The sequence below is a fragment of the Zea mays genome, chromosome 7 (genome assembly GCF_902167145.1).
Source record: "Zea mays cultivar B73 chromosome 7, Zm-B73-REFERENCE-NAM-5.0, whole genome shotgun sequence".
NCBI classification, from domain to species: domain Eukaryota; kingdom Viridiplantae; phylum Streptophyta; class Magnoliopsida; order Poales; family Poaceae; genus Zea; species Zea mays.
The window spans coordinates 137,266,903-137,277,482 of NC_050102.1; the positions used below are offsets into that span (position 1 = coordinate 137,266,903).

At 39.9% G+C, this 10,580-nt stretch overlaps 1 long non-coding RNA gene across 1 annotated transcript; it reads left to right on the top strand.

Moving 5' to 3' along the window:
* The first annotated feature begins 9,420 nt into the window (after positions 1–9,420).
* Positions 9,421–10,323, top strand: LOC103634201 (uncharacterized). Its single transcript, XR_002263525.2, has 4 exons — positions 9,421–9,514; positions 9,603–9,647; positions 9,733–9,987; positions 10,072–10,323. It is a non-coding gene; the product is annotated as an uncharacterized lncRNA (long non-coding RNA).
* The last annotated feature ends 257 nt before the right edge of the window (positions 10,324–10,580 follow it).

Genomic DNA, 10,580 nt, shown 5'->3' on the forward strand with positions numbered 1-10,580 from the left:
TCGGCTCTGACACGCCGTCCGTCACTTCTAAGCACCATGAGCGCAAGAAGTTTAGTAAGATCCCCTTACGCTATCCTCGCATTTCCAAACGCACTCCTTTACTTTCCGTCCCACAAGGCAAACCACCGGTTTTTGACGGTGAAGATTATTGTATGTGGAGTGATAAAATGAGGCACCATCTAACCTCACTCCATGCTAGCATTTGGGACATTGTTGAGTTTGGAGCGCAGGAACCATCCGTGGGGGATGAAGCCACTACTATACTCCTCGCCTCTCTAAGTCGAGAGGAGTATAATAAGGTGCAAGGGTTGAAGAAGGCCAAAGAGATTTGGGACGTGCTCAAGACTGCGCACGAAGCAGATGAGGTGACCAAGATCACCAAGCGGGAAACGATCGAGGGGGAGCTCGGTCGATTCATGCTCAACCAAGGGGAGGAGCCACAAGCCATGTACAACCGGCTCAAGACCTTGGTGAATCAAGTGCGCAACCTCAGGAGCACAAAATGGGATGATCATGAAATGGTCAAGGTTATTCTAAGATCAGTTGTTTTTTCTTAATCCTACACAAGTTCAATTAATTTGTGGTGATCCTAGATATAAGCTAATGTCTCCCGAGGAGGTTATAGGAAAGTTTGTGAGCTTTGAATTAATGATCAAAGGCTCCAAAAAAATTATCGAGCGAGGCGCCACCTCCACACCCGAGGTGCAACCCGTCGCATTCAAAGCGACAGAGGAGAAGAAAGAAGAGTCTACGTCAAGTAGGCTCCCCATCGACGCCTCCAAGCTCGACAATGAGGAGATGGCACTAATCATCAAAAGCTTTCGCCAAATCCTCAAGCAAAGGAGGGGGAAGGATTACAAGCCCCGCTCCAAGAAAGTTTGCTACAAATGTGGTAAGCCCGGACATTTTATTGCTAAATGTCCATTGTCTAGTGATAGTGACAGAGGCGACGACAAGAAGGGAAAGAGGAAGGAAAAGAAGAAATACTACAAGAAGGGTGGTGATGCCCATGTGTGTCGGGAATGGGACTCCGATGAGAGCTCCACCGACACCTCCTCCGACGAGGACGCCGCCAACATCACCGTCAACAAAGGTCTCCTCTTCCCCAATGTCGGCCACAAGTGCCTCATGGCAAAAGACGGCAAAAAGAAGAAGGTAAAATCTAGAGCTTCCACTAAATATGCAACATCTAGTGATGAGGCTAGCTCTAGTGATGATGAGGATGATTTGCTCACACTTTTTGCCAACCTAAACATGCAACAAAAAGAAAAATTGAATGAATTAATTAGTGCTATTCATGAGAAGGATGAACTCTTGGATAGCCAAGAAGACTTCCTTATTAAGGAAAATAAAAAGCATGTTAAGGTAAAAAATGCCTATGCTCAGGAGATAGAAAAATGTGAAAAATTAACTAGTGATCTTAGCATTTGCCATGACACTGTTTCCAACCTTAGAACTGAGAATGTTAGTTTAATTGCTAAGGTTGAAAAATCAAATGTTTGCCATGATTTAATTGACAATCTTAGAAATGAGAATTGTATTTTACTTGCTAAGATTGACAAATTAAATGAATCAATTTCTAGCCTTAAAATTGAGAATGATAAATTAATTGCTAAGGCTAAAGGTTTAAATGTTTGCAATGATGTTATTTCCAATCTTAGAAATGAGAATGCCATGTTGCATGCTAAGATTGATGATTTGAATGTTTGCAAACCCTCTACATCCACTGTTGACCATGTTTCTATTTGCATGAGATGTAGAGACATAAATGTTGACGCTATCCATGATCACTTAGCTTTAATTAAACAATAAAATGATCGCATAGCTCAACTTAGTGCTAAAATTAATGAGCATGACTTAGAAAATGAAAATTTTAAATTTGCTAGAAGTATGCTCTATAATGGGAGACGCCCTGGCGTTAAGGATGGCATTGGCTTCCAACAGGGAGACAATGTCAAGCTTAATGCCCCTAAGAAATTGTCTAATTTTGTTAAGGACAAGGCTCCCATGGTTCAGGATAACGAGGGCTATATTTTATATCCTGATGGTTATCCCGAACATAAGATTAGGAGAATTCATTCTAGGAAGTCTCACTCTGGCTCTCATCATGCTTTTATGTATAAGAGTGAGGCATCTAGTTCTAGGCAATCCACTCATGTCAAATTGCCTAAAAAGAAAACTCCTACTGCATCAAATGAGCCTATTATTTCATTTAAGACTTTTGATGCCTCATATGTTTTAACTAACAAATCAGGCAAAGTAGTTGCCAAATATGTTGGGGTCAAACACAAGGGCTCAAAGACTTGTGTTTGGGTACCCAAGGTGCTTGTTTCTAATGTGAAAGGACCCAAGACTGTTTGGGTACCTAAGAACAAGGCCTAAATTTGTTTTGTAGGTTTATGCATTCGGGGGCTCAAGTTGGATCATTGATAGCGGGTGCACAAACCACATGACAGGGGAGAAAAGGATGTTCTCCTCCTATGAGAAAAACGAAGATCCCCAAAGAGCTATCACATTCGGGGATGGAAATCAAGGTTTGGTCAAAGGACTTGGTAAAATTGCTATATCACCTGACCATTCTATTTCAAATGTTTTTCTTGTAGATTCTTTAGACTATAACTTGCTTTCAGTTTCTCAATTATGCAAAATGGGCTACAATTGTCTTTTTACAGATATAGGTGTTACTGTCTTTAGAAGAAGTGATGATTCAGTAGCATTTAAGGGAGTATTAGAGGGTCAACTATACTTAGTTGATTTCAATAGAGCTGAACTCGATACTTGCTTAATTTCTAAGACTAATATGTGTTGGCTCTAGCATCGCCGACTAGCCCAATTGAGAGCACCTAGAGGGGGGGGGGGTGAATAGGTGATCCTATAAAATTTAACACTAATAGCCACAAAACTTCATTATGAAAGTTAGAACGGCTAAGTGCTTAAAGCGAGTTCTTGAACACAAATAATCAAAGGTAAAGCACACAAGAGACACGCGATTTTTATCCCGTGGTTCGACCAAGTAATACTTGCCTACTTCCACGTTGTGGCGTCCCAATGGACGAGGGTTGCACTCAACCCCTTTCAAGTGATCCATGATCAACTTGAATACCACAATTTTTCCTTTCTTTGACTTTCTCCCGTTTGCGAGGAATCTCCACAACTTAGAGCCTCTCAGTGGCGGAACCGCCCGAATTATTCCAACTTAAGTGCCTAAGTCCCACCTTAAAGGCTAGACCACACTTAAATAGGAATAAATCGTTAGTCCCTCGGATCTAGTCCGACGAGGCCACTAACAGGATCAAGTACCACATGCTCACTCGAAGGTGAGGCACAGAGCAAATACAATAAATCATAAAACCATACATTAAGGAGTATTAAATTTATTACAACATCATCGGAGTTCAGCAAAAGCGGTGATCATTGTTCGGAATGCAGCGGAATAAAACTAACGACAAATAAACGGAGAGATGGGGAAGCCTGTCCCATCACTCCTCATGCTCCTCCCCTGCCGAGGTAGGGTCCCACTCGACTGTCCAACCCAGTGGCAAGATGGACGACCAAGTCACTCCAGCAATCATTTCCTCCAAGGAACCTATAAAAATTATGCACAAGTAAGGCTGAGTATACTAATACTCAGCTAGACTTACCCGGTGTGAGGAGTCTACTCCTGTACCTCTAGACATGCAGCTGTTTGGCTGAGGGGTTTGCTTTGCCAAAAGCACTAGCTGAGTCTAAAATCAAGTTTTAGCTTTTTCAAGTTTTAGTGTGACTCTCTTAAGACTAAATGTGTACCTATCTAATCATACATGGTATCAAACATTTAGCATTCAACATCTTTTGCCAAGTCAACACATTTCCACTTGTTACTCAATGCAGCACAATGGATCAAGCAGTCTCATTAGCTGCGAGAAGCAGACAATTCGAATCGAGTTTTTATCCTTGCAAGGTAAACCTAAACACACGACGTGGCGAGGCACTCCGTCCCCACACATATCAACCGTCCCCATCGATTCCCCGTCAGCAGAGAGGGGCTCACACTACTAGAAAACCCCCCTTGTAGGTACGTTTTAGTTGTAACGCACACAAAAGCGTCTATATGACGGTACATAAAGACGTTATTTGAAACAATTTTAAGAACGCATCAAAATGTTACGATATTTGACACGCTTTCAACGTGAAGAGATACCTAAACACAATTTTTAACACACTATTAAAATCGTATTAGAATGACACGAAATTAGACACGCTTTCAATCATCAGTAACCTATAGACACGTTGCAAAACACATATTAAATTCGTCTATAGAAACCTTAAGACGCTTTTTGATATGCAATTAAAAACGTATAAAATGACATAGTTAGACATGCTTTCAATACGTGACTAACATGAAGATACGTCATAAAGCGCATCGAATAATCGTTCTTAGCCACATAGAGATGTTTTTTATGTGATAACGAAATATCTCTAGTTGATATGAAATTAGATACGCTTTTAACCGTTACTACTTGAAGACAAGTTTTCATGTGTATTAGCAATTTATCCTTAACCATGTAAAGATGTTTTTGGTGTAAAATTTAAAACATGTAACCTACCGAGGTATATTAGTCACCATAGTTGTTGTGTGGTATATCTTCCACTAGAGCTAACGTGGCATATATTATAGGAGGCTAAAACAATGTTAACATTAATTGTGTTTAGCTAGTGTATGTTGTATAGGTCTAATAAAGGCATAATAATAATAACAATAATAATAAATCAGAAAAAATATGGTCATACCCACTTGAAATGGGAAAAAGTATGGTCACTCGCTCGATAATAATAAATAGAAAAAGCGCCTGATTTGGACACACTCATAACCAGAAAACATTAAAGCTAAGAATAATTAAATAAGCCATGTTACAGGTCTCATGGATTGTAGTATTTAATCAAATAGTAAAATTTGTACACTAAACAACATTAACCCAACAAGTTGGCACCTCCTATCTAAAGTAACACAGATTAGTTCATTCTGATTCAGTGCAAGTAAAAAAAACCCACAATATTCTTCTATAGCATTAGATGACCGAAAAACCTAAGCCTTGTCTAACTTTCTTCATTGAGTTCTACACCCATGTCAAAATTATCTCTTGGGCTAACTCTCACCACAGTGTTCCATGGTTCAACTTTTGGGTTTTGGATATCTCCTTCAATAAGCTTGCATATATATTCTGTTGCCTCCCAAAAGTATCTTCTTCTGCTAGATTCACATTATCCTCACTGGCATTATGTTCCACATCTACAGATCCAGACTGAATATCATCTACTTCAGCACCAATTATACTTGCAGCCCTTCCAAATGCAGCCTGCAAGAGTTCTTGCATGCCATCCAATCTTCCATCCTAGCGGTCTCGTATTGGACCTGAAGTAGTCAAATTTGCACTAATATTTGGTACATCAGCAAGTTCTATAGATGGTCTATCATATTTTTCACCATGATGAACATAGATAGTATAACCTTTAATAATACCATCACATCTCAGATGTGTCCTGACCTCATCAGGACTGTGGTTGTATCTATTTTTGCAGTTTATGCATGGACAAAGTATCTCGCTACCTTGTGGAAGGACTCGGTAAGCAAATGCTAAAAACTCATCAACGCCATTTTTATATGCAGTGTCCAATCTTGATTCTTTCATCCAACTTCGATCCATCAATCTTTATATTATGACCTATTAAAGTTGAATAAAACCTGTAAGCTTTTATTGATGAATTACTAACAATCACAAAGCAACAGGATCTGCTCAAGCATGGGGACACTGCCATAATAATGCACAGCAGGACGTTACGAAAAGAAATATTGGACAAGCGGAGAGAGGGGTCAAGGAACTGACCAGTTACTTCGCTGAACGCTGATTGAATCAAGCTGGGACGAATGGACTGTCACCTCATAGCCAATTTGTTTGTGAGGCTCCCAGCGGACTGCTCAGAGGGCCACCAGACTGCGTCGAAGCCGGTCCTTCCTGGTTGATGATGTCACTGTGATTAGCATGGAAAAAGAACTCACGTTCAATAAATCTGACCGAGTAATCCACACTTAATTTCTCAAAATTGAGAAAAGATCAAGAGAAATAAGGACATAACTGAATTGGGATTGGGGAATTTGCGATTGTTTTACCTTGCAGTCAATGAAGGATGATTGTCGGCTGGGGTGTGCCAGCAGCTGGCCGGTGGCGGGCGGTCGCTGGTCAGGCTTCTGGCTGGCGACGGCGGCGCTGCCCTGAAACCTCCCTGCCCTTGCGAAGTGGCTGACCGGAAGACGCCAGTTTGGGAGTCACGGCGGGCGGTGTTGGGTTCCTCGAAAGATGCAGAGGATAGAATGGGCCAAGATGGACCGAGTAGTCAATTGGTTCCGTTTTGGGCTATTGAAAAGCATGTACGCACTGCTGAGATATATATAGATTATTAAAGTCCATTTATATTATATACATTTACTATCTAAAACTATATGGACTGCTGAGATATATAAATTAAAGTCTAATTATACTATACACAGTTGCCTTAAAAACTATATACATGTATATACTCCATCGGTCCATAAAAACATGTAATTCTCGTTTTTTTTAAAATTCACGAGTTTCAGTTTTTTTACTAAATGTTTCTTAAAAAATACAAACATTCATGTTACAAAATAAGTATCATCAGATTCATTATCGAGTATATTTACTATTTACTACAAACTCGGTCAAAGTTGAATGAGCTTGATCGGCACGAGTCCCGCCGGACATGCATGTTGTGCCCACCAATATCGTCGTCCCAGTCGCTGAGCACCGTCCCCGCACAGAGGTTGTCGCAACCTTCCTGGATGAGAGCCTCCCGGCCACACCCTCCGGCGACGGCAAGGGCAAGGGCAAGGGCAAGGGATCGTGGTGATTGGTTGCAGAACACAACAATATATAGACATAAATAATACGGTAACTTTGATCCAATTGCACGACGGCCGGTGCCGATATGGCGTGGGTAGCTCAGTCTAACAAGGGGGTGGTGGGGCGACAGGTCAGGCGAGGCTTGCAGAGGATGGTGACTCGATATGGCGTGGGCAGCTCGGTCCAACAAGGGGGTGGCGGGGCGACAGGTCAGGCGAGGCTTGCAGAGGGCGGTGACTCGATCCAGTGGCATTGATGCTCACAAGTTTATATGGTTTGCTCTATTTGCTGTCATCGGCGTCTAAAAAGACAAAAATTCTTCCCAACCGACAAAATTTTTCGTCGGAGATTAGGACTGATAGAAAAACGTAACAGAATCGATATCTTAGTTGGACGAATTTTTTTGATGACCAGAAATTTTGCCTGTTTATTATTCGATAGTATTAGTATATACAAATATAGATATAAATATACTGTGTGGATCTAGGTTATTAGAACCTTAAATTTGAATCTTTTTATTAACTATGTGATATGTGTTTTCTTATTATACATTTTTACAAGCTTAAATGAGGTGATCCGTTTAAGAAAACATATTGTAATATAATGTTAATATAAAAAAATTCTGTCCACTATTGCTCGCTGTCTTTTTTTCCTCCTCTATTTATTTCTTTTATCTTTTTTCTTTTTATAGTCCTTATCCGATTGGTCATACGCACAAGCCTGCTCCCGCATCTGACCTGAACAAGCAACCAGGCCCAGGGGCTAGGACCCCTCGCGTCCAAATGCCGCCAGGCCGCGCGTCGTGTGATTAGCCAAGCAATTTGCATCCCAATTTTCACTTACCGCTCAAATTTTGCCGCCAGGGCGCGCGTCGTGTGATTAGCCAAGCGAATAAATCTCATCGATTAAATTCCCCACCCCGCATTAGCCTCCTCAGTTTCCTCCCTACCTTTCCCGTGGGGTTACCAGGGCACAAGTGCGGCTGCGGCGCCTGACGCCGGCTGCCGGGCGGAAAGGTCCCAGGCCACGACCTGCTGCCATCCACGATCTGCCGACCTACGACGCCGCCATTCACGATCCACCATCCACGGTCTACGCACGGTATATGTTGCCATCCATGATCTTCCTCCCTGCTAATGTTGATTGAATGAACTACGATCCACAGATACCTGCGCACGGTCTGCTAATGTTGGCACTCGCAAGATATTCTTGATTGATTTATATTGATCGAATGAACTACGATCCACAGATACTGAGCACTGGAAATCTATGTTCGTTAATGTACATACCATTTATAAATATTTGTTGATTGCTAGGGTTGCTATCCATATGATTTGCTACTGCCACATGCAATTTCTACCTGTTCTGAAGGCTGTATTGAACCTGTACATAATCTGATATGTGTTTGCCTATTTTGTTTATGAAAATTATAGAATGAAATGTTTGTTTCTTGCCTAAAATTTGCATAATGAAATTCCTAATTTCTAATCTTAGCTCTTAACTGAGAATGCAATTTCACAAGGCAACTAACATGCTCATCTTTTGTTTTCTTGATCTCCTATATGTAATAAGCAGAATCAATCATGACAAGAGGACTTCAAAGATTAAAGAATTTGAACATTGATGGAGATGGTGCAGAAGCTGCTCAGGAGGAGCACGAAAATGTGGCAGATAATGAGAACAATGAAAGTTTACAGTCCCCTCCTGATGTTGATGGTTTATTAGTCCGCCTGCCACACCAACCTTGAAGTCCAATTAAGATCATATGTAAGTTTCAGGTTTGTTCTTGTATATCTTGGTACAATGTGAAATCTTACATTTTCATATATGCAGGGCCAAATGGAGAGGTTAGACAGATTATAGGGGAATTCACACTTTCAAATTTACTAGCAATACAAGGAGGAAAGGTAATTATAGAGACAGATGAAAATGGTGTCCCAAATGAAAGGTCAACCTCCATTCTTGGGCAGCACCTTGGCCATGTAGCAGAAAGCCCAACCTTAGCTCCTTTAGACATCCCAAGATTTGACAATCGTAGCAGCAACAACAATTTGTCCATAGAAGTCTTGGACAAACTCAAGTCCATACATCTACACCACATGAGCAAACACCTTCAAAGGTATGTTAGAAAGGCCTACTCAATTACCAATGCACATGTATCTTGTTTTCTTTTATTTTGTTACCTGCTTAAAATTTGTTATTTTGCAAATTTGTTTTCTTGTAGTTGGATATAGATTGTTCTTGCAGAATAGTAGAGATATAAAGGATTTTCATGTGAGATAAATTTGCAAAGTTTCTTTTCACCTGTTGATTTATTGATCTTTGCTGTAGTTTTTTAAGAAGTAGCATGTACTATGCTTTCATTCAGTTGTTAATCTGTCTCATTTAGCCTATATAAACTTAAGCAAAAAGCATTAAAACTCCTTTTTAGTTTAGTTGCCTAATTAATTAGCTTTCTTTTGCAACTCTAGGGTTCAATAATTGGTTCTTGTTGTTAAAATCTAATATTTATAATTTCCTTTTTCTATAATAATTGAGTGAAACTATGCCTGTAGGAGGCACAACTTGATGGCAATGTAGTCACAGATTTGCCAAGTGATCCTATATTGCACAACATGGTATGTCTAAGCTAATTGTATTATTGTTTCAATTAAAATATAAAGCATAATTTGATTAAGTGATGCTATGATTTGATGTTTATTATAGAGAACTCGAAGGGTTCAAGCTGCCAGCATGGGCATATCAGAATCAGTATGTGGTTTTATTTGCCTTATTTCTTTCCAATTATGACGTTGTTTTACCAAAAGATCATATGTACATGTTTTGTAATTTGTAGAGACAAAAGCAAGTCTACCTTATTTCACTGATAAACAAAGGTAGAGTTGTGGCCAAAGGGAAGTTAGTGACTACAGATAGCCAAAGAGAAATATTAGGAGCAAAGCTTGGACCAGAATATTGTGGGGTTCTTGTTGAAGGCCTTGAAAATATTGAACTCGGCAATATTATAGGTGAGGAGGTACCTAGACCATCTAATCAGATTTGTACACTAATTGATGCTATTGGCTATGTTATTCCTTGGCCAATTACACATGTAAGTTTCTTTTTTATTTCAAATAGTACATGTGTCCCCATAACAACTTCAAATTGAGTTATTGATCTAACACATGCTTCATAGGTGAAGCAAGCTAGAAGCTCATCTTGTACCCGCAACAAGTTGGTACCTGCAACACGTGGACAAAGCTAGATGGCGTGGACAAAGCTAGATGGGAAGCCTAGTATAATTGCAAAGTGAATCAGTTAGATTCTAGTAGTTACTAAAATTTTTAAGTGATATTTGTATGATATTGCCACTTTGGCTTTGCTTCTTTGTGAACACAATTGGCAGTTACTGAACATGTTTGCTATCGAGTTAGTTAGCTTCTTGATATTTTGCCAAGGCCAAAAGCAATATTATTGAGGCTTTATAATTTGATTTTTTTTAACATTCATCTCGATATATAAATGAAAACAACTTTTTTTGGCACGTAATAAAGCGTTACAGTATAACGTGTCTATATTATTACAAACAAATATAGATGTATGTACAAAATCGTTTCTACAGGTCTTAATACACACTTTGACGTTACTATACAACATATTGATACGCGTCGGCACACAATACAAACGTGGCTATAGTATTGTTTC